The following is a 20020-nucleotide window of genomic DNA, read 5'->3' on the forward strand; positions in this document are numbered from 1 at the left end:
TTCCTTCCCACTCCTTCAGAGCACCTACTCCACAGATGAAAGCAGATTCCCACTGCATTGCCTGTGCTAATGAGCCTGTGAAACATCAAGTTCATTTCATGTGCACTCCTGCACGGCACAACCTTTTAATTGTGCAATCCAGTGCCCAGCACTGCTGGGGCAGAAGCCACATGTACTTCAGGCTTTGCCAGGCGTGAACAAAGGGTCAGTTTTGAGCACTTCCAAGCACTGCTAGCATTTCTCCACTGTGGAGCCCTAGCTGTGCCTTTACAGGCACCCACACCCACAGCCAGGAGGCACAGAGCCAACCTAGAGCACAACAACCTCATGCAGCACTACGGGCTTGAGGAAAAGTGGCTGGAAAGCTGCCTGGAGGAGAAGGACCTGGGAGTCTTGGTAGACAGCCAGTTGAATATGAGCCAGTAGGGTGCCCAGGTGGCCAAGAAAGCCAATGGCATCTTGGCTTCTATCAGAAACAGCATGTGCAGCAGGACCAGGAAAGAGATTGTGCCCCTGTACTCAGCACTGGTGAAGCCACACCTCGAATACTGTGTTGGTTTTGGGCCCCTCACTACATGAAAGACATTGAGGTCCTGGAGTGTGTCCAGAAAATGGCAATGAAGCTGGTGAAGGGGCTGGAGGAAAAGTCTTACAAGGAATGGCTGAGGGAAGTGGAGTGGTTTAGCCTGGAGAAGAGGAGACTGAGGGGAGACCTTATCACTGTCTACAACTGCCTGAAAGGAGGTTATAGAGAGGTGGGTGTTGGCCTCTCCTTCCAAGTGACAGGACGCGAGGGAATGGCCCTCAAGCCGCACCAGGGGAGATTCAGACTGGACATTAGGAAAAATGACAGCAATACTGAAAATGCTGGCAAATAAACTCTTTAAGACATATTTTTGAGTTTTAGGAAGCAAGCCCCCTTTAATCAGGTCTGGGCACCATGAGGGAGTGATCTCTATTAATCATGTGCAGCGAGACCAGAGCTGGCTACAGAATATATTTCACACTTACATGCATATGTATAAATTTTCCCAGAAATCTTAAGCATATGTTATTACTTTCCAATTACTTCTGTTATTATTAACTTCACAACAGTCAAAACTTTTGCTTATTTGGATGTTTGTAGTCAGCTCTCTGCCTGTCCTTGCATTTGAGATTCAGGAAGACTGCAAACAGGTGAGTACTGGAGACACAACTGTTCAGCACAAATCATACTTAACACAAGACTTTATCATCTCCGAAGAATTAAAGAGTGTTTGGAAAACACTGTTTAAGAGAAAACATGATACCAGAGGGACATCCTGGCTATTTTTCAAAAAATACACTTAGATGAAACTTTACTCTAGCTTCAATAAAAAATATTCCACTTTTTGTAAAAGTAACTACTTCTGTATCAGTAGGACGAGAGGGAACGGCCTCAAGTTGTACCAGAGGAGGTTCAAATTGGACATTAGGAAAAATTTCTTCACCAAAAGAGTTCTCAAGCCTTGGAACAGGCTGCCCGGGGAGGTTGCTGAGTCACCAGCCCTGGAAGTATTTCAATTGAGGGGAAAAATTAGTTATAAGTTGCTAAACTAATACATATGTTTGAATGTTATATTAAATAAATTGTTCAAAGTATTGCTGATTGATTAGAAGCTTGACATGAGCCGACGATGTGTGCTCGCAGCCTGGAAGATCAACTGTATGCTGAGCTGAATCAAAAGAAGTGTGGCTAGCAGGGTGAGGGAGGTGATTCTGCCCCTCTATTCCTCTCTTGTGAGACCCCATCTGGAGTATTGTGTCTAGTTCTGGAATCCTCAACATAAGGAAGATATGGAGCTGGAGGAGGGCCACAAAGATGATCTAAGGGCTGGAGCACCTCATGAGGACAGGCTGAGAAAATTGGCGTTGTTCAGCCTGGAGAAGGCTCCAAGGAGACCTTATAGAGATCTTCCAGTACCTGAAGGGCATGTGCAAGAAAGCTGGGGAAGAACTTTTTATAAAGGCTTGTAGCTATAGGACTAGGGGCAATGGGTATAAACTGGAGAGGGGCAGATTTAGAATAGACATAAGGAGGAATTTCTTCACAATGAGAGTGGTGAGGCACTGGCACAGGTTGCCCAGGGAAGCTGTGGACGTCCCATCCCTGGAGGTTTTCAAGGGCAGGCTGGATGGGGCCTTGTGCAGCCTGGTCTAGTGGGACATGTCCCTGCCCATGGGAGGTAGGCTGGAACTGGGTGATCTTTAAAGTCCCTTCTAACCCAAACTATTCTATGACTGTATACTTAGATTCTGTGATTTTAGAACTAAAATGTAGAATTGGCATTGAATAATAAATTTTAGTTAGCTTGTGCCTGAATAATTATGATTAAGTAAGCACTTTAAGGAAGGTTGTGGTTAGAAAGAACATGAAAAGAATGTCACTGTATCTAAGTAAGATAACAGAAACTAGCAGTTATAAGAGGAAGAGCGGGTATGGCATCCAGAAGACGAGTGGGTGGAGTGCTCAGGGATGTGATTTTGAGTGGACAGGTAGGGTTGGACTCCGTGATCTCGAAGGTCTTCTCCAACCTAGCGATCCTATAGCTCTAATCCCTTGGTGCTGCTTTCTCCCCTCCCCACCATGGGCTCTCTCTCTCCGGGACCCTTCCCGGTGAGGGACCTGGGTAGATCGGTGCAGAGGGAGCAGCAGGAGAGAATAATAGAATCACCAGGTTGGTAAAAATCTCTTGGATCATCGAGTCCAACCATTCCTATCAACCACTAAACCATGTCCCTGAGCATCTGCCTACCCGTCTTTTAAATACCTCTAGGGATGGAGACTCAATTACCTCCCTGGGCAGCCTCTGTCAGTGCCCCATGATCATTTTGGTGAAATATTTTTTCCTGACATTCAGTCTGAACCTCCCCTGGCACAGCTTCAGGCCATTCCTTGTCCTGTCCACTTGCCACTTGGCAGAAGGGGCAAGCACTCACCTCTCTACAATCTCCTTTCAGGTAGTTGTAGAAAGTAATAAGGTCTTCCCTCAACCTCCTCTTCTCCAGACTAAACAACCCCAGTTCCCTCAGCCATTCCTTGTAATACTTGTTCTCCAGCCCCTTCAACAGCTTCATTGCTCTTCTCTGGACACACTCCAGAGCCTCAATGTCCTTCTTGTGGTGAGGGGCCCAGAACTGAACACAGTACTCAAGGTGCGGTCTCACCAGTGCCGAGTACAGAGGGAGAATACCCTCCCTGGACCTGCTGGTCACACCGTTTCTGATATAAGCCAAGATGTCATGGCCTTCTTGGCCACCTGGGCACACTGCTGGCTCATGTTCAGTTGCCGTCAATCAACACTTCCAGGTCCTTCTCCTCTGTACAGCTCTCCAGCCACTCTTCCCTCAGTCTGTAGCACTGCATAGGGTTGTTGCACCCCGAGTGCAGACCCGGCATTTGGCCTTGTTAAACCTCATGCCATAGGTCTCAGCCCGGCGGCCCAGCCTGTTCAGATCTCTCTGTAGAGCCTCCCTACCCTCCAGCAGACCGACGCTTCCAGCTTATGTCGTCTGCGAACTGCGAACTTGCTAAAGGCACATTCAATGCCTTCATCCAGGTCATTGATAAAGATATGGAACAGGACCGGACCCAGTACCGAGCCCAGGGGGACACCACTTGTGACCCGCCTCTGGAGTTAACTCCCTTTACCACCACCCTTTGGGCTTCTCACCCCCCGCCCGCCGAGCTCGGGCAAAAGGGAGGTGGTGCACGGCGGCGGCGGCGGCGCGCGCAGACCCTCGCGCCCGCGACACCACGCGCGGCCCGGCCCGGCATCACGTGAGCGGGCCTCGCTCCCTCCCCGCTCCTCCCCCCGCGCTGAGCGTGACGTCAAAAACCGGCGAAATCTACGGCGCGCCACTGGTGACCAAGCTCGTCACAAGCGGAGGCGGCCGGCGCCCCCCGTGCGGTAAGCGCTGTCGGACGGGACGCGGCCGCTGCCCCCCCCAGCCTCGCCGGCGCGGCGCGCGCTATACCCCCGGGCTTCGGCGGGCGAGGCTGGCGGGGCCGTGGCGCCGCGAGCGGCCGGCTGCCAGGCCGCCGTCTCCCCTCGGGCTTTTTGGGCCTCTGCGCTACCGTCGTTTTTTTTTTTCTTTTTTTTTTTTTTTTGGTCCTGGTGGGCGGGAGCGGGAGGAGAGCGGGAGGACCGGCGCGCTGGGCTCAGCCAATCCCGTGCCCTGCCCCTCCCCCGCTGGCCGCCGAGTGGCTGGGCCGGAAGGGCGCCCCGAGCCACCATTGGCTGTGGCTGCGGGACCGCGGCCCCGCCCTCCCGCGGGGGCCATTGTTGGGGGGGGGGGAGAGAAGAGGGAGTGCGGGCAGGGTGAGAGAGTGTGGTGGGGAGTCCCCCGCCCCCCGTCCTGATTTCCGTCTGTGCGTGGGGCGGTCACGGTGTTTTGGGTTGGAGGGGACCTTAAAGATCATCCAGTTCCAACCCCAGACCAAGGTGCCCGAGGCCCCATCCAGCCTGGCCTTGAGCACCGCCAGGGATGGGGCAGCCACAGCTTCCCTGGGAAACCTGTGCCCGTACCTCATCCCCCTCACTGTGAAGAATTTCCTGCTAATGTCTAGTCTAAATCTTGCTTCTCTCCAATTTAAAGACATTGCTTCTTGTCCTATCACTACATGTCCTTGTAAAAAGTCCCTCTCCAGCTTTCCTGTAGCCCCTTCAGGTACTAAAGGATCCCTGTAAGGTCTCACTGGAGCCTTCTCTTCACTAGCTGAACAACCCCAACTGTCTCAGCCTGTGCTCATAGCAGAGGTGCTCCAGGCCTGTGATCATCTTCATGGCCCTCCTCTGGACCTGTTCCAACAGCTTATCCTTCTTATGCTAGGGATTACAGAATTGGACTCAATACTCCAAGTAGGGTCTCACAAGAGGGCAGGATCACCTCCCTCACCCAGCTGGCCACACTTCTTTTGATGCAGCCCAGGATACGGTTGGCCGCCTGGGCTGTGAGCCTGCATTGCCAGCTTATGTTGAGCTTCTCATTGGTGAGCACCCCCATGTCCTTCTCCCCAGGGCTGTTCTCAGTCATGTCGCCCGCATTCCCGTATTGAAACCATGGATTGCCCTGACCTAGGTGTAGGACTTTGCACTTGGCCTTGTTGAACCTCATGAGGTTTGCACAGGCCCACTTCTTTGGCTTTTCCAGGTCCTGCTGCATGCCATCCTGTACTTCTTGCATGGGAACGGCTCTCCTCAGCTTGCTGAGGGTGCACTTGATCTTGCTGTGTATATAATTGATGAAAATATTAAACAGTGCTCGTCCCAGTATGGACCCCTGAGGGACACCACTTGTAAGGGATCTCCATCTCAACAATGAGGGGATGCCTGAGGTAGGAATGGCGGAAGCAGGGCATCCAGCACTCCTTAACCCCTGCATGGTGACACCTGCACATGTGCATGAGCACCATCAGTGCGTGTCTATGCAGGTGCAGTGCGGTGGGGGCAAGGTGGGGCAGGGGCTGGGTCTTGCACCCCTGGTTTCAGCCCGACCTGGCACGGCACTGAGTTGAGCTGCAGCATGTGGTGCCCTTGGGTTACAGGCCACAAGACATGGCTTCTGGCGTGGTTCATCTTTGTCTGCTCTGAAAGCTCTTTTTCTTGGTCCAAACTCACTTTTCTTTACTTTCTCCTCCTTTCCCTGAAGTCTTTTTAGTGTAAGTGTAGATGAGCTTGAGAAGTTGTGCAGCTAACAGAGAGTGACAGTACATGTTACTGTAGGAGCTTTCTCAGCAGTTTTACAAATGGTGAGAAACCCAGTTGTAGCTGTTTTCCCTTTACTCTGCTTAAGACACCAACACCAGCAGTTTGAGTCATGATCACCTTCTGTACTCTCGCAATGTTGTGATTTTCAGCACGATTTTGTCACCTCTGGGGAGTCTGGACTTTTCAGGGGACCTGTCAGATTGCAGTGAGGAAAGTGAGAGTAGGAATTTCTTAATGCATTTCTAAAGAGTTGTGCATCTTCAGTGGAAAAGGTCATTAAACCAAAACTAAGTGGTTTAGGTGGCCTTTGAGGGACAGGTTTTCATCTTGTTTAATTTTATGACAGCTTTCCTGATGCTCCTTCAAATAATTAACTGTGGCCTGTGAACAATGTTCATCTTAAACCGTAGTGTTAGTTATATAGAAAAAAGGAAAAAGCATTTGGTTTGCCATCTGTATGGTATAGCTATTGGTGATCTAAGAATTCACATGGTTTTAGTTTTAATTCTTGTTTTGCTGTACCCTCCTTTCTTCTTTTGTGTGGCTGCCATGATGCAGACTTCCAACACCTTGAGTTTGTCATGTATTCATGTTCATCTATATCATACTGAGCATCATGGTAACACCTAGGGAGCAGTAAATAATGGGAATCCAAAAGTGCGAGGGTAATAGTGGCAGGAGTGATTTGCTGATGGTGGAAAAAAATAATAGATGAACGTATAATTTAAACATTGTATGTAATTTGCTGTGATTCTTACCTTAATAATCTAAAGGTGCGGCCTGTGAAGACTATAAATTTTCCTTTTCCATTCCTATATCAGAACATGAGTAATCAAGACGTTTGCAGGAGGCTGGAGCTTTGGATATTGGGATCTATATTTTTCCCAGGTCAGACCTCTTCATGAAAGATGAAGACAATTACAGGCTTCAGTTTGGTCTCTCCTGCAATCTCCTAGACTATTCACAGCAAGTTACATTCATCATAGAAGTTACGTTACAGTCATTCCACCCATATTTAATAAATTATTTGAGCATGGACATATAATCAGATTGTAGCTTTTATATATAAAATATGGAGCCTGGTAGTAATTGCATAATCCATACATTTTACAAAAAGTCAAATGCACTGATGTGACAGCATTATGACGGACTGTGACTTTTTCAGTGTGTTCAAACATGTCAGTTTTACTAGCATTTTGGGAAATATAATTCAAAACAGTTAAAAACACTGAGGCAATAATTTACTATTATTCTTCTGTAGGAGCTATTGTATATTAACAGCATCAAAAACTTCTGTTTTTTTTGCACGAAAGTTTTCTTTGTTAGAAACTTCTTTAAAACTTAAGCTGTGCTGTTGCCTTTTATAGAAAAAAATTACTCCAGGAAAGAATGTGTATGAAGCAGATGTCAGTCACAGTACTCCATTAAACCCAATCTTTTGTAATGAAGAACAGCATTAAGAAAAACATAACTTTGCTTTGCCTAATTCTTTTATCTTTTGACTGTATACACAGTTGTGTTTTTGTGCATGAGCTAAAATTTACAGACAGATTGGCATGTGGAATGTGGTTGAACTGAAACTGTTGAGCAGCTCCTACATTTGAATTTCCTAAGATGGTTTAGAATTTAAATATTCTCTTTCTTGGGGAAACAAAAAGGCTGCACTAGTTGGGTGATCCTATCACTCACATAAAAACATTGGTTTAAGATATGTCTGGTCCAGTCATTCATTCAAATTAATGACACATTGTTATGATGCATATTAAAGTTACTACGTTCACTTTTTAGATTATACACCCTGGAGTATAAGTCATTATTTTGAAAGCACATAGGGTTTGGGGGGGAAAACAAGATGGCACAATTCAACAGATGTAGTGGCTGCTGTTCTTTCAGTGACTTTTTTTTTACATGAGTTGTGGTGATGGGGAAAGGCTAGATGCTCCATTCTTCACAAAGCTAGCCACTAGGCATAGTGGTCTCTGTTCTGTGCTTTGGATTATATAAGAAGTTAAACAGGAGCAGTACTTTAATTTTGACAGGTTAATAGTCAGCAACTGGCCAGTAGAGCAGTCTTGGTTATTCTTCTACTCTAAAAAGGTATTGCTTTGTGTTGGACTTGCTGGCTTGGGGTAGCAGAGCCACCTAGTACCGCTGCCACTGCCTAAGGTGTGCCTGCCATGGAGTGCCTGGCCAGCAGCAGTACAAGGAGTGGAATGAGCAGAATGAAGAACAGCAGTTTGTGGTGGACACAAATGTGTGTAGGAAATGAGCAGTACACCTCGCTGGTAATCCTTAGTGCTAATAAGAGGCATAGGATTAATCATGGATGTCTTGAAGAGAATGAATTAGGAGTAGGGCCACATGAGAGTGGCATTGCAAGCCACTTAAATGTTGCCTGGTCCAGAGTGTCAAAGTGGTGCCTCTGTGCTAATGTTGGAGTGGTTCAATCATTGGTCTCTCTGGCTTTGCAATGGACATTCTTACGGCATTACACAGAAGTGTGTGGAAGTTTAAATGATATATACCGATACCTACTTTTCTTCTAAAAAGGGTACTTTTTTATTTTTGTCCTTTTGGCCAGTGCTAAGACATAAGCTCAAAGTGCTTATTAGCCCGTGTGTTTAAAACCAGTGGAAAAGCAAAAAAATGTAAAGATGATGTTCTTGTAATCGCTGATTTCTCACCTGTAAAATTTCCAAAGGCATCTTTTGCTTCACAGAAAGAACTTGTATGTTTAAAATAGGGGAACCATACCGGCCTTGTGGCTCTGCAACTGTGAATTCTGGTCATCCTGTTTCTGCCATCTGCCAGAGAAGGGTCTGTAGTTAGAGAAGAGACTGTAGACCATTCTAGGTATTTATGTTTAATATAGGTGGAAGTTTTCTTATTTTGCTTAATTTCAGTTCTTCAGCATGTGAAAATTAGAGAAGGTTGTGTCCCAAACATAAAATGGCATTAATATGTAGCTTTAGAGCAGAAAAGATGTCTAGTTGCTTGCTTTCCTCAATATGAAAAGGAAAATTACGGTAACCGCTAGCCAATTCACAGGCTTCTTTACAAGGAAATAACCCAAGTGCCATTTAGAAACAGGCAGTAATGATGTTCCAGTCATAAAATGCTTGTTTGCGTGACTCGTGACTGCTTTCCAGGCCTGCATTAGCAGAGTTGTTGATTGCTGATTTTTTGCTTTGTTTGTTTTGTTTGTTTGTTCTACAGCAGGCTGACCTTTTTTCTGAGTAGTCTCTCCTACTACTGAACCACTGTCTGTTACAATTTTGGTTATATTTAACTGGACTGGGAAACTGCGAATGTTCTTAAGCTTCCTTTGGTCCTTAATGGTACTGTCTTGCCTCTTTAGAACCCGTACATGGTTCCGACCGCAGCATTGTTGTTGTTAGGCAAGTTGACTTGTACACCTGATGTGATGTAACCTACCCTAAGCTAACCTAACCTCAAATAACCTAACCTAACATCAGCATAATACATACATGACATAAATTAATAATAATTATTGAAATACAATAATAATACATTACTAACAACATTAATACTCTAATAATAATACTATAATGTATGTACAAACTGCATCATGGAGCTGAAGTTTTCTATCTTGTATTGTGAAGTGAGGCAGAGGAGTTGTTTGAGACAAATCAATGCCATCGCAATAGGCAATACCTTCAAAATCATTTGTATAAATTTAATACAGTATTTTACTGTATTACACTGCACAATTTCTTTTCTCATCAAATGTGCCCAATCTAGATCACGGTCAGTTTTAATAGCACTTCTTCCTTCCTCAGTGTTGCTTTATCACTTTTAGGTTGGTTTCCACATCTTCCTTTCCTTCTTAGGAGCACCTGTAGAAGGGGATTGCTGTGGTTCGGGGCCATACTGAATGAAAATAGGGTGTAAATAAGAGCACTTTGAAAAGAATGTTATTACAACTGTGTTTGTTTACATAGTCTATGTTGTTTAAATCTCTATAGAAGATCCATCCTTAAACCACTAAGTTTTTAGTTAGGTAGTTGTTGAGTGAGGCACAACAGTACAGGCATAAATCTTCTTTGCCTATGCCCTTCTTAGCCTAAAACTGTTATATGTATCTGTGGCATATGTAGTGGCCAAGAAGAAGGCGCGCAGGATAGTTGGGGTATGCCCTATTTCAGTGTCTAGGTCTGAATGTTTTCATGTCTATAGATCACTGTTTTTCTACAAACATATGTATAAATGCTCTCCTGTCTTGTATTTCTTTGTCTCATTGTAGTTAAAAAGAAAGTTTCTTGCTGTCCTTAGCCCCATCTTCGGTATTTCAAAAGTCTCTCAAAAATAAAGGTACTAAGATTTTAAAAGATACATATCCGTGTTAAAATTCACTGGCCACGCTTCTTTTAATGCAGCCCAGGGTACAGTTTGCCTTCTGGGCTACAAGTGTACATTGTTGGCTCACCTCCAGCTTTTTATACACCAGCACCCCCAAGTGCTCCACTGAGCTCTTCTCAATCCCTTCACTCCTAGCTTGTATTGATACGGGGGGATTGCCCCGACCCAGGTGCAGAAACTTGAACTTGTCCTTGTTGAACCTCATAGAGTTCACATGGGCCCACTTCTCAAGTTTATCCATATCCCTCTGGATGGCATCCCTCAGGCATGTCATCTCTCCAATTTAGAGAGAAGGACGTTGTGGGGGAACCGTGCCAAAGGCCTTATAGAAGTCCATATAGATGACATCCATAGCTCTTCCCTTGTCCACTGAGGTAGTCACTCCATTGTAGAAATCCACTACTTTGTTCAAGCAGGACTTGCCCTTGGTGAAACCATGCTAGCTGTCTCGAGTCACCTCCCTGTCCTCCATGTGCCTTAGCATGGCTTCTAGGAGGATCTGTTCCATGATTTTCCCCAGCACAGAGGTGAGGCTGACAGGTCAGTAATTCCCAGGATCCTCCTTTATACCCTTTTCAAAAATGGATGTAATGTTTCCCCTTTTCCGGTCACCGCAGACCACACTTGACTGCAGTGACTTTTCAAAAATCATGAAGAGTGGCTTGGCAAATACGTCAGCCAATTCCCTGAGGAGTCTGGGATGCCTCTCGTCAGGTCCCATGGACTTAACGTATGTTCAGGTTCCTTAGGTGGTTGTGAACCTGATCTTCTCTTACAAGGATTTGCTCCCCAAATCCTTACCTTGCAGTCCTTCCACTCAAGAGGTGTGGAAAGAGAGCTTGCCATAGAAGGCTGAGGCAAAAAAATTGTTGAGTACTTCCGCCACCTTCTTGTCCATTGTTACCAGTTTGCCAGTCACGTTCATCAGGGAGGTACACTTTTTTTGACCTTCCTTTTCTGGCTGATGTGTGTGTGTGTGTGGTGTGTGTGTGTGTATGGCTATAAGAAGGCTATAGAAGAGCTCCTTGTTATTCTTGGCATCTCTATGCACTTCTCAGGATACCCATCCCTGCTTCCACTGTCTGTGCATTTCCTTCTTGCCCTCTTGTTTGACCGGCAGGTCGTGACTCAGCCGTGCTAGTCCCTTGCCTTCCTTTCCTGATTGCTTAGACCTGAGGATTGAGAGCTCCTGGGCTCTGTGGAACCATCCTTAAAGCTCTGCCAGGTCGATTCTGCTCTCTTGTCCCTGAAGGCAGTTTCCCAGGGGCCTCTGTTGACTGACTCCTTGAACAGCTGCAAGTCTGATTTCCTAAAGTGTGTCTCATATGTTATGTTTTAGTTGATTGTTCCAAGTAGTTGGCAAAAGGATAACAAACTCCAGAAATTCAATAAAGGCAAAATATTACTCTCCTCTGGTTCCTTGCTGTGTAACACACCTTCTGTAGTAGTGTATTGACTTTGGATTTGGGACACTGGGTTTGCAGCAAGGACGGCACTGGTCCTTTGTATTATGTTTGATTTGTTAATTTTGTCTTCTTTATTTCCCACTCTCAATGCCAGTGAAGTAAAGACTGTTTCTTTTCATGCTCCCAGTGTGAGGCAAACCTAGTTTTACCTTACTTTTTAAAGGGAAGGAGATTCTTGCCTTATGTTCCATAAATTGTTAATAGGATATACGTATATGAATAGTCAAAACGGAAAAATTAAAAAAATCTAAAAGCATCTGTAAGCTGCAGCGTGTTTGTTTTGGCAGGTCCAGAGTGAAGTGCAATGAATACCAGAAATTACTAGTTTAGCATGTGTATTCTTTACTGGGCACAGCCTGATTGTTTTAAGTCAGAGCTAATTTTGGATTGGATCCAGTGCTAGCATAATATCTAAGTTCAAAGATACAGTACATAAAAATGTTTTCTGGATGTTGTCTTCAAAATCTGCCAACTTCTTTTCTATTGTTTTGAGTTTTATTGGTACAACAATGGACTGATTTGAATTGCATTTGTTTTTATTCTCCCTGTTGTTCGCATTTTCATTTTAAATTATTTACAAGTCAGAGGCTTGGAGATGAGAGTCTAATGAATGCTTATAAAAATAAAACCTTCTTCTTTAAGCATGTTATGCTTCATGTTTCAAATTTATCACCCCAGCCTTAATGAATAGTTTCCTAGTAACTCTCATCTTAGAATTTATGAGCTGTCCTATTTACAAGTTTTACCTATACAATGGACAGATAATTCCTGTTTACCTTAAATAAACTGTGCTTGTTAACAAGCTTAAACTGCTAATTAGGGGTAATATGGCAGTGAGTACTATGTCAAACCTTTTAACAGTGCAGGGATGCAATATTTAGGTTTTGTGTCTTTTCCTGGTGTATTCCACATTAGAATACAAGAGTGTTGTAGTTTTAGATATCTCATATACATATCATGTTAATAAAAAGTATTTTAGGAAAAAACCCAGTGGCCTGTAGGTCCTGATGGGAAGCAATTCACTTCTGTCCTGCATGTAGGATGGTATGTTGGTGCCCACATACTATAGTGTTGTTGTAAGCCTCATTGTTGACAGGTTTCAGATAGATGGCAGATGTATGAAAGAACCCTGATGACTTCAGGTATATGTTTTGTTAACAGTTAAGTTATCCTGCTGAAAAAAATAGTAGGACTAGCGGCAGTTGCTTTGTTTTGACTCTACATTAATGTAATTTAATCAGGAAGGAAAGAAAACCTGGGACTAGCATTTGATGTCATTTACCTGACTATAAATCGGAATATTTCCATTTAGTTTAACAGAATTTTTTCAATTTGTGTCAAAATGATCAAAATCAGAAACTGACACAAGCTTTCCATCTCATAATTTGTGCATACGAAACCAAAGAAATAAAATTGAATTTGTTTTTTTTTACCCCAAAAACCAGAGGTTATTTTTTTGAGCACAGGATTTGTAGTACAGCATTGTTTCCTGTTGTTAGCTGGAACTTTGCAGATATGTTCTATGAAAAAAATTTTTTGTTATTGCAGTTGTTTCTGGTTGTTCTCAAATTTGTTCTCAAATTCTTGTGAATTTGAGAGCCATTCTAAAGCTAAGTAGCTTGAAAATTCTTGACAATTATTTCTTTGACTTCTTTGTGTGTGCCTCTGATGATACCTGCAGAGGGTTTTATGTAGGCTTTGTTCCCTGTCTGATTTTCTTTGCATTGCCCAAAGAGTTTGCAGTAGGTATGGCAACCTGGGGAAGGAGAGGAAGAGACTGAAGAGAAAATTGACATAGGTCTGGTGTTGGAGGTGTCCTTAGGCTGCTCTGAAGCAGACATCTGATGAGACATAAGGAGCTCTTTTGCTCAAAACCCACGAATCCTTCTGGGGCACAGGGTTATTAGGTACAGTAGGCAGTTGTTCAGAGAGGACAAGTGAAAACCTGGCAATGCATTTTGCTAGCTCTGTTCAGGCTACTCAGTTTCCATTTCCAAGTGAAAAAATGCTGATATTTGCAGGTAGAGGTTGACTTGCAGGAATGCTTTCTCTTTTTCTTTGTTCACGTCATCATGGTTTTAGACATTGCTGGTATCAATAAAGTGCATTTTGATGTACAGTGTTGAATAAACATTTTTTTGTCAGAGAAGGGGTACCTTTGTATTTTGTATGCAAAGAGTATGTACCCTATCAGGGGATAGATAGTATATTGCACCAGCTACTATGGATGGAGAAGTAAGCAGGCTTTCAGGCACACAAGCCTGTCTTCAAATCTGCTACTGCCAAGATAAGTAAGATATACTTGAAATTAAAACAAAGTTAATCTCTGAAGTTTATGCTCTAGTGTTGGATGGAAGTGCAGGAATATGAGGTCAAATAATATTTATTCATTTGTTATAAGTACTCAAAGGTCATTAGACTTTCATTCAGAGTTTTGAGTGGCACCTAATCTAACTGATAGTGCTGAGAAAACTAGTTGATGTCACTGTGGCCATGTTTTAATTTTAATTTTAATTTTTATTTTTATTTTTTGTTTAGTTTTCATCCGTGTAAGCTATATTTTTAAGCTCAATGATATCTGTTTTGGGAGAGGAGAAATACTTCACATAATATTTAAATTCTGTTTGAATAAACCATCAAGGAAGCACAGAAAAAAAGAATGATAAAAAATTGCAGTAGGAATTTTGCTTTATAAAAGAAGATGTTCATAGTGCTGGAATTGTCTAAACCATCAGAGTTGCCAAGCATAAATAATTACATAATTTCACACTTTCCAGTGCAGGCAGACCCTGATTAAGAAGTTGACAGCCTGGGAGAGTCTGCTCTTTGACAGTGATGTCTATATTCCCTAAATTTGTAGAGACTGCATCTAGGAAAACAAACTGAGCTTTAAACCCTTTACTTTGAACGAGAACCCTTATTGACAAAAGGAGAATATTCTTTGTCTTTAAAAAGTTTTCATACTTTAAATACACAGATAATTTAGCTTTTCTGCTTTCAGCTAGCTTAGATTTTGCTGATACCAGGTCTTCTTGCTGTCTTGGTCCTCACTGTCTTTCAGTATGTTTGATATGCATATTTCTTTTTTATTCCCTCTTCCTTGCTGGGCTTTTTTTCTTCCTTTTCTTAAACAAATAGATAATATGGTAATATGAACTCTAATAGGAAAAAGGCATTGTTTAACTCAGTTGGGGTACTACTAATCCAGTCACCAAATGTAACCATAACACAGCATGTATTTTAATTATTAAATATAATGGAAACTTTGCATTTTAAATCTAGAGCTATAAACCACTTGTTTGAAAATGCACAGTTCAGCACTATGATTTTAGCTTGTAGTGAATTGCAGGGCAGTATTCTTTGATCGGTTATTACAATTGAAGATTAGTAGCATTCAGTGCTTGTGTTAATTTTGAGGATACATATAGAAGTCACTGCAGGTCAAACTGAAGCTCAGTTGTGTATGGTTTTAGTGATTTAGTGAGCTGGCTAGATAAAGCAATGTAAAAATGTATAGATAATACAGTCATGCCAGTCATTCCAAACAGGGGTAATTTAAAGGCACATTTTCAATACTTAATATTCCCCAAATTCCATTACTTTGTAAAATATACTTTATTATTAAATGCCGTATTGTTAAGGTTTGGCTTTTAGATGTGTTTGTTTGAATAGTTCTGCAAACTGCTCCTAATGCTCTTATAACATACGTCCACTAAATAGCAGCTGGCAGGTAGAACAACTAGTAAATGTTTGCTGATGTTTATTCAACACGTGTTTTTGTAATCAATACATTTTAACCATAAGTTCTAATAAATCAAATGAATCCAAATAGAAACAATCTTATTATCTCTGCACTTACTATCATAGAAAAATCAAGATACTCCTAGAGAGAATTCGGATTTTACTGAATCATCATGAAAACTTAATAATCCCTACAAGAGATGTGCAGGCTTGAAGCTCTGATGTGTTTTCAGAAGTAGGGAGCATCATATTATTGAGTAGCTCCAGTAGGTTTGGAGGAGAAGGCTTTGCTTAGGTGCCTGCTTCAGGGTGCTGGGACAGTTGGCATGCCATAGGTGCAAGAATAAGGCTTCTCAGATTCATGAGAGGTAAATAGTATGGTAGTAGCTCTGCAGAGTAAATATCTTCTCTCTTTTGACTAGGTTGATAGATGTAGCAGCTCTCTCATTTTCTGGGTTTAGGACTTGGCCTCACTCTTTCTGCTCTAGCTGAGGCGGCTGTCCCACGTGGCTTGAGCAGAAGCTGTATTTTTTTTTTCCTCTCTGTGTATCTCACATAGAGATACCCGTACCTAGCTCAGGACTCCAGATTTCACTTTCTGGTCTAGACATTTTCAAGTTTGGCTTTGTGCAGTTCAGTAGTGCCCGACATCCCTGGTGGGTACAGGCTTAAGTATTTTTGGACTATTGAATTTTGGACTATTTTTGGGTATTGAGTGCACTTTGTGTTCCATAGGATCATCTGAACCCTTACAGCATCCTTGTCACTTGGTTCAACCTTCCCTTTCATCTTTTTCCTGTTGGTAATTTCGCATAAATTACATAAACTGGTAACTGATTTTAAAATTGCAGCCTTTGCTGCTAAGTCTGGTTGCTTTAAGGATATGTCTGTCATAAGAGCATGAACTTTCACATTCTTTCTGTTGTTCCTCACTATTCATCTCTATTGCAAATCAAATGATGATATCAAAATAATTATGGTATCAATGTCTAACTAGATCCTTAAAATTCATATTTTGTAGTTATTTTTCCCTATGTACCTTTTTTGAGTGTGTGGCAGGAGGCTGTGTAGGTAACATCTTTCTACTGTGATTTTTTGGTGATACATATTTTGGAAATACCTTCTCCTGTTCGTGTGTGCCAGATTAATTTAGTTCAGCAAAGGATCTTGACATGAAGGCTATTTTATTAACTGTGTCCAACTGCAAGCCTGAATTACAGTAGAGAACCAATGAATATGTAAACATTTCTCATTTGTACTTTTCTGGGAATGGGTTGCAAACTATGTACATTGGTGTCATGGACTGTAGTTAAAGAATTGCTAAGACGGAGCCTTTTCTGATGAATAAAGTTAGTTACATACTAAATAAAGGCTGTGCTTGAACCCCTGTCCTTGGTGGTTTCCTGTAAAGGAAGGTGTGCAGCATCAGCTGGGGCAACTGTGATCATCTCTGGACTTTAGGTCTTTTCCACCTTCCCTTGCACCCCTGGGACAGTGACTGCAGGTGGCCACTCAGCGTAGCCTGGTTGTTGCTCCTGCCAGCTTGACCAACTTGCCAGCTGCATTGTAAGACCCACAGGAGAGTTTTGCTCCCTTGCTACTTCTTTCTATTCCTTTCAGACTGTAAAATGGGGACTCTGAAAATGAAGGTATATTTTGCTTTCGTGTTTTTTGTTGTGCTCTAGGGGAAAGCTGAAAATGAGATATTGGTATTAGGAAATAGCCTACGTTACAGCCTACACCTTAAGGTCATAGGCTGCTTGTCTCTTGTTGCCTCATTTCATGCTTCATTTTGAAATCTGCCTTCTTATGTATGAATTGTTTTCCATGATGTATTAAACAAAGCTCTTTTTATACTATTTTATCCTTTGGCTTCATGAACTTTTGATGTTTTTTGGCTGCCTTTATCTTTCTGTTGCAGTTTTCATTGTACTGTACATCCAATCTCCAGCCTCTGAATTCTCACATCTTAGATCTTTTAATTGGGAGAAGCCCTTTTTTTTTTTAACATGCTAATTTGTCTGTTGTTCATTTCTAAGATGTACTGTTTTGTTTTATACAACATGGATGATTTTTAATGCTTCTTGCTGTTCTCACTAATTTTCAGTTCACCCGGTTCCTAGTTGTATAGATGACTCCAGGAGATTGCAGTAGGATAGGGAGATTTTCCTCCCCAATCTGCCAGCCAGAACCCAGCCCAGGTCAGCAGTAGCTGGAGGTCAGTATCTGGTGCCCATGAGCCCTGGGGCTGTGGTGCAGCCAGCTGAACACCTGCCCGGTTCTGCAGGGATGGGAGACAGGTCTGAATTACAGTAGATGGCCCTTATTTACTGATTTAAGTGGCTAAGGATTAACGTTTTTAGTTTAATTGCTTTTCTCCTTCTCTTCTCTCACATCCTTTCTTGCCCTCCTCCTGGAACGGATTTTTTTTTTTTTTTTTTGATTTGTAAAAGGAAAAGTATACTAACTCTTAAGTATGAAGTGAATTTTTACAGCTGAGTTATAAATTCCCAAAACTAGGGGGTTTATAATGGAAACGCTTAGGAGGGAGAGAGAAGGGTGAGCTATAATACATATGTAACCTTTTTTCCCTCTCTTTAGTGAATAGACCGTTTAAACTAAATTAAGTAAAGGATATAAATTTTGTTGTTTCAGTTTTTAATATTTCACGGCTGATTTTATAGATAAAAATTACATTTAACAATAAATACGAAGAAGAATTTATACAGCCTGTTCTACTTTGATATGGAACAGCAAATCCCATTTCTCTGTAGCTGTAAAGAAAATTCATTATAATGTCTTTGGTTGTAAGAGATGGCTTCATTGTGATTAGTTACACTGATAATAAAACAACCTTTTTACAAATGGCACAAGATACATGAGATCTCATGTGTCTGCCTTTTAATAGCATTGAATTTGCACGTTTGCTACCTTTATTCTGTAGTTCTTTTTCTTATTTATAATTGGCCACTTTCATAATCTACAAGTTATTAAAAATAGTCTAATATAACTCGTTTTTTCTTTTGAGGCATTATAGAGAAGGAATTATTAATTTAGCTAAGTGTTCTTAATTGTTGAGTTTTCAAAATATCCCTCCACCCCTCCAATTTAATTACAGAAATGTGGTTTTATGTCATTTTGATCAATTCAGAATAACAGGTTCTGGGGATAAAATAATGAAATCCAGATATCTGACATTACTTTCCGAGTCTTTTTTAAGCACCTAAATAAGTATCTTGACTTTCAAATGCCCTATTCCCATTGACTTCAGTTGGATTCAAATGTTTGTAGTTATTTGTGTCATTTAAAACACAGGCATAAGGAAGCCTGCTAAGCATTTGAGAGTCCAAGTGTATGCATTTCAGGGAGGGAGCATTTTGTAAGGAATTCATAGCTATTAAATGTGTATTTGTTTACTTATTTCCATTGTACATGCATTTAAGAGTTAGATCTCCTTAGCACAATAACGATGAAAAAAAATATAATAGTTGAAGAACCTTTGCATATTTTTATTGCTTTGATTTGTGCTGTTATAGGGTTTTGACCAGTAAAATCTTCTGTATCGTTTACTTTATAGAAATAATATTGGATAGTAGATTCTGGAAAAATAGTCCATATGTGACAAAATGATATTTTAAATTGTAAAATGGAATTACATGGCCACTGTTAGAAACTAATTCTTTTCCTGCTTCATGTAAAGAGAAAAATAATTTGGTGCTTTAGAATGAGGAAGGCTGCAGAGCCGACGAAACTGAAGTTGTGTTTGATTATCAAATATTTATGGAATTTACCAAACAGTGGAAATCTGAATCATAGTGCTTGGAGAAAAATAGGATGTAATGCTGGAGTCTTCTGGAAAATACAAGATAGAACAGCACACTTAATATTAGGTTTCACTGTAAAAGATGTAAACCAACATTTTTGCTCCTTTTATCTGTAAGCTTTAATTCTAGACTATTGTCTCTTTTCCATTGATGATTACAGCTAGGAAAAAGTTTTGTAGCACTTGTTAAAAGTGTTTTCCCAAGACAAATACCAGGAAAATTACTATTGATGGCTGAAACACAGGGGCAAATATTCTTTTTACCACCTAAAAGGAAAATTGACTATGCCAGCACCCTTTGCTGTAGGAAGCAGCTGATTTGGCTTGCAGTCTGCTTTCTGAGCCCACATCAGAGGAATCAGCTGGGTCTGTGATTCGGGCTGCATGGTCAGCTGAGTTTGCGGCACTGAAACCTTGACCTGTCCACGGTGTGGAAACCTGACTTTGTGTCCTGGCTGTGCTCTGCTGTGATCAATCACCAAGCAGGTCACATAAGGGTGAGCTTGTGATCCCTCAGATCCTGGGGGCATGTGAGCTGAGCAATAGCCTACTTAGTAATATGTCAATGTTTTCTCACAGGAAAGCATTGGAGCAGGTGTAATTTCTTACTTTAGCTCAGTCTCCGGGCCCTTGCCCATGGTTGCCACAGAGTGTGTTTTCTGTGTTCATTAAAACCTATTGATCTCAGGAAAGTTTGTGGGATTGATTTTAATTCCGTGCTTTTCAGGGAATTAGTAGTATTTTTAGCCATAACACTCTTCTAACATGTTCCCAAGAGAGGGTGATATACTGTGGAAATACAGAGGCCACATGCACAAGTTGCAGCCCTGACCCAACTCCCAAGGTCCCCTTGCTTGTGGAGGCACTGAATGGTCTTCCTG

At 42.0% G+C, this 20020-nt stretch overlaps 1 protein-coding gene across 1 annotated transcript in view; it reads left to right on the forward strand.

Moving 5' to 3' along the window:
- Positions 1–3850: 3850 nt before the first annotated feature.
- Positions 3851–20020, forward strand: part of ZNF407 (zinc finger protein 407) — a 344964-nt gene continuing 328794 nt past the window's right edge. Inside the window, exon 1 of the mRNA XM_054059750.1 lies at positions 3851–3929. The gene's annotated coding sequence lies outside the window, so the exon portion shown is untranslated. The remainder of the gene's footprint in view (positions 3930–20020) is intronic.

This window comes from Cuculus canorus, chromosome 2 (assembly GCF_017976375.1).
Source record: "Cuculus canorus isolate bCucCan1 chromosome 2, bCucCan1.pri, whole genome shotgun sequence".
In the NCBI taxonomy this organism is placed as follows: Eukaryota; Metazoa; Chordata; class Aves; order Cuculiformes; family Cuculidae; genus Cuculus; species Cuculus canorus.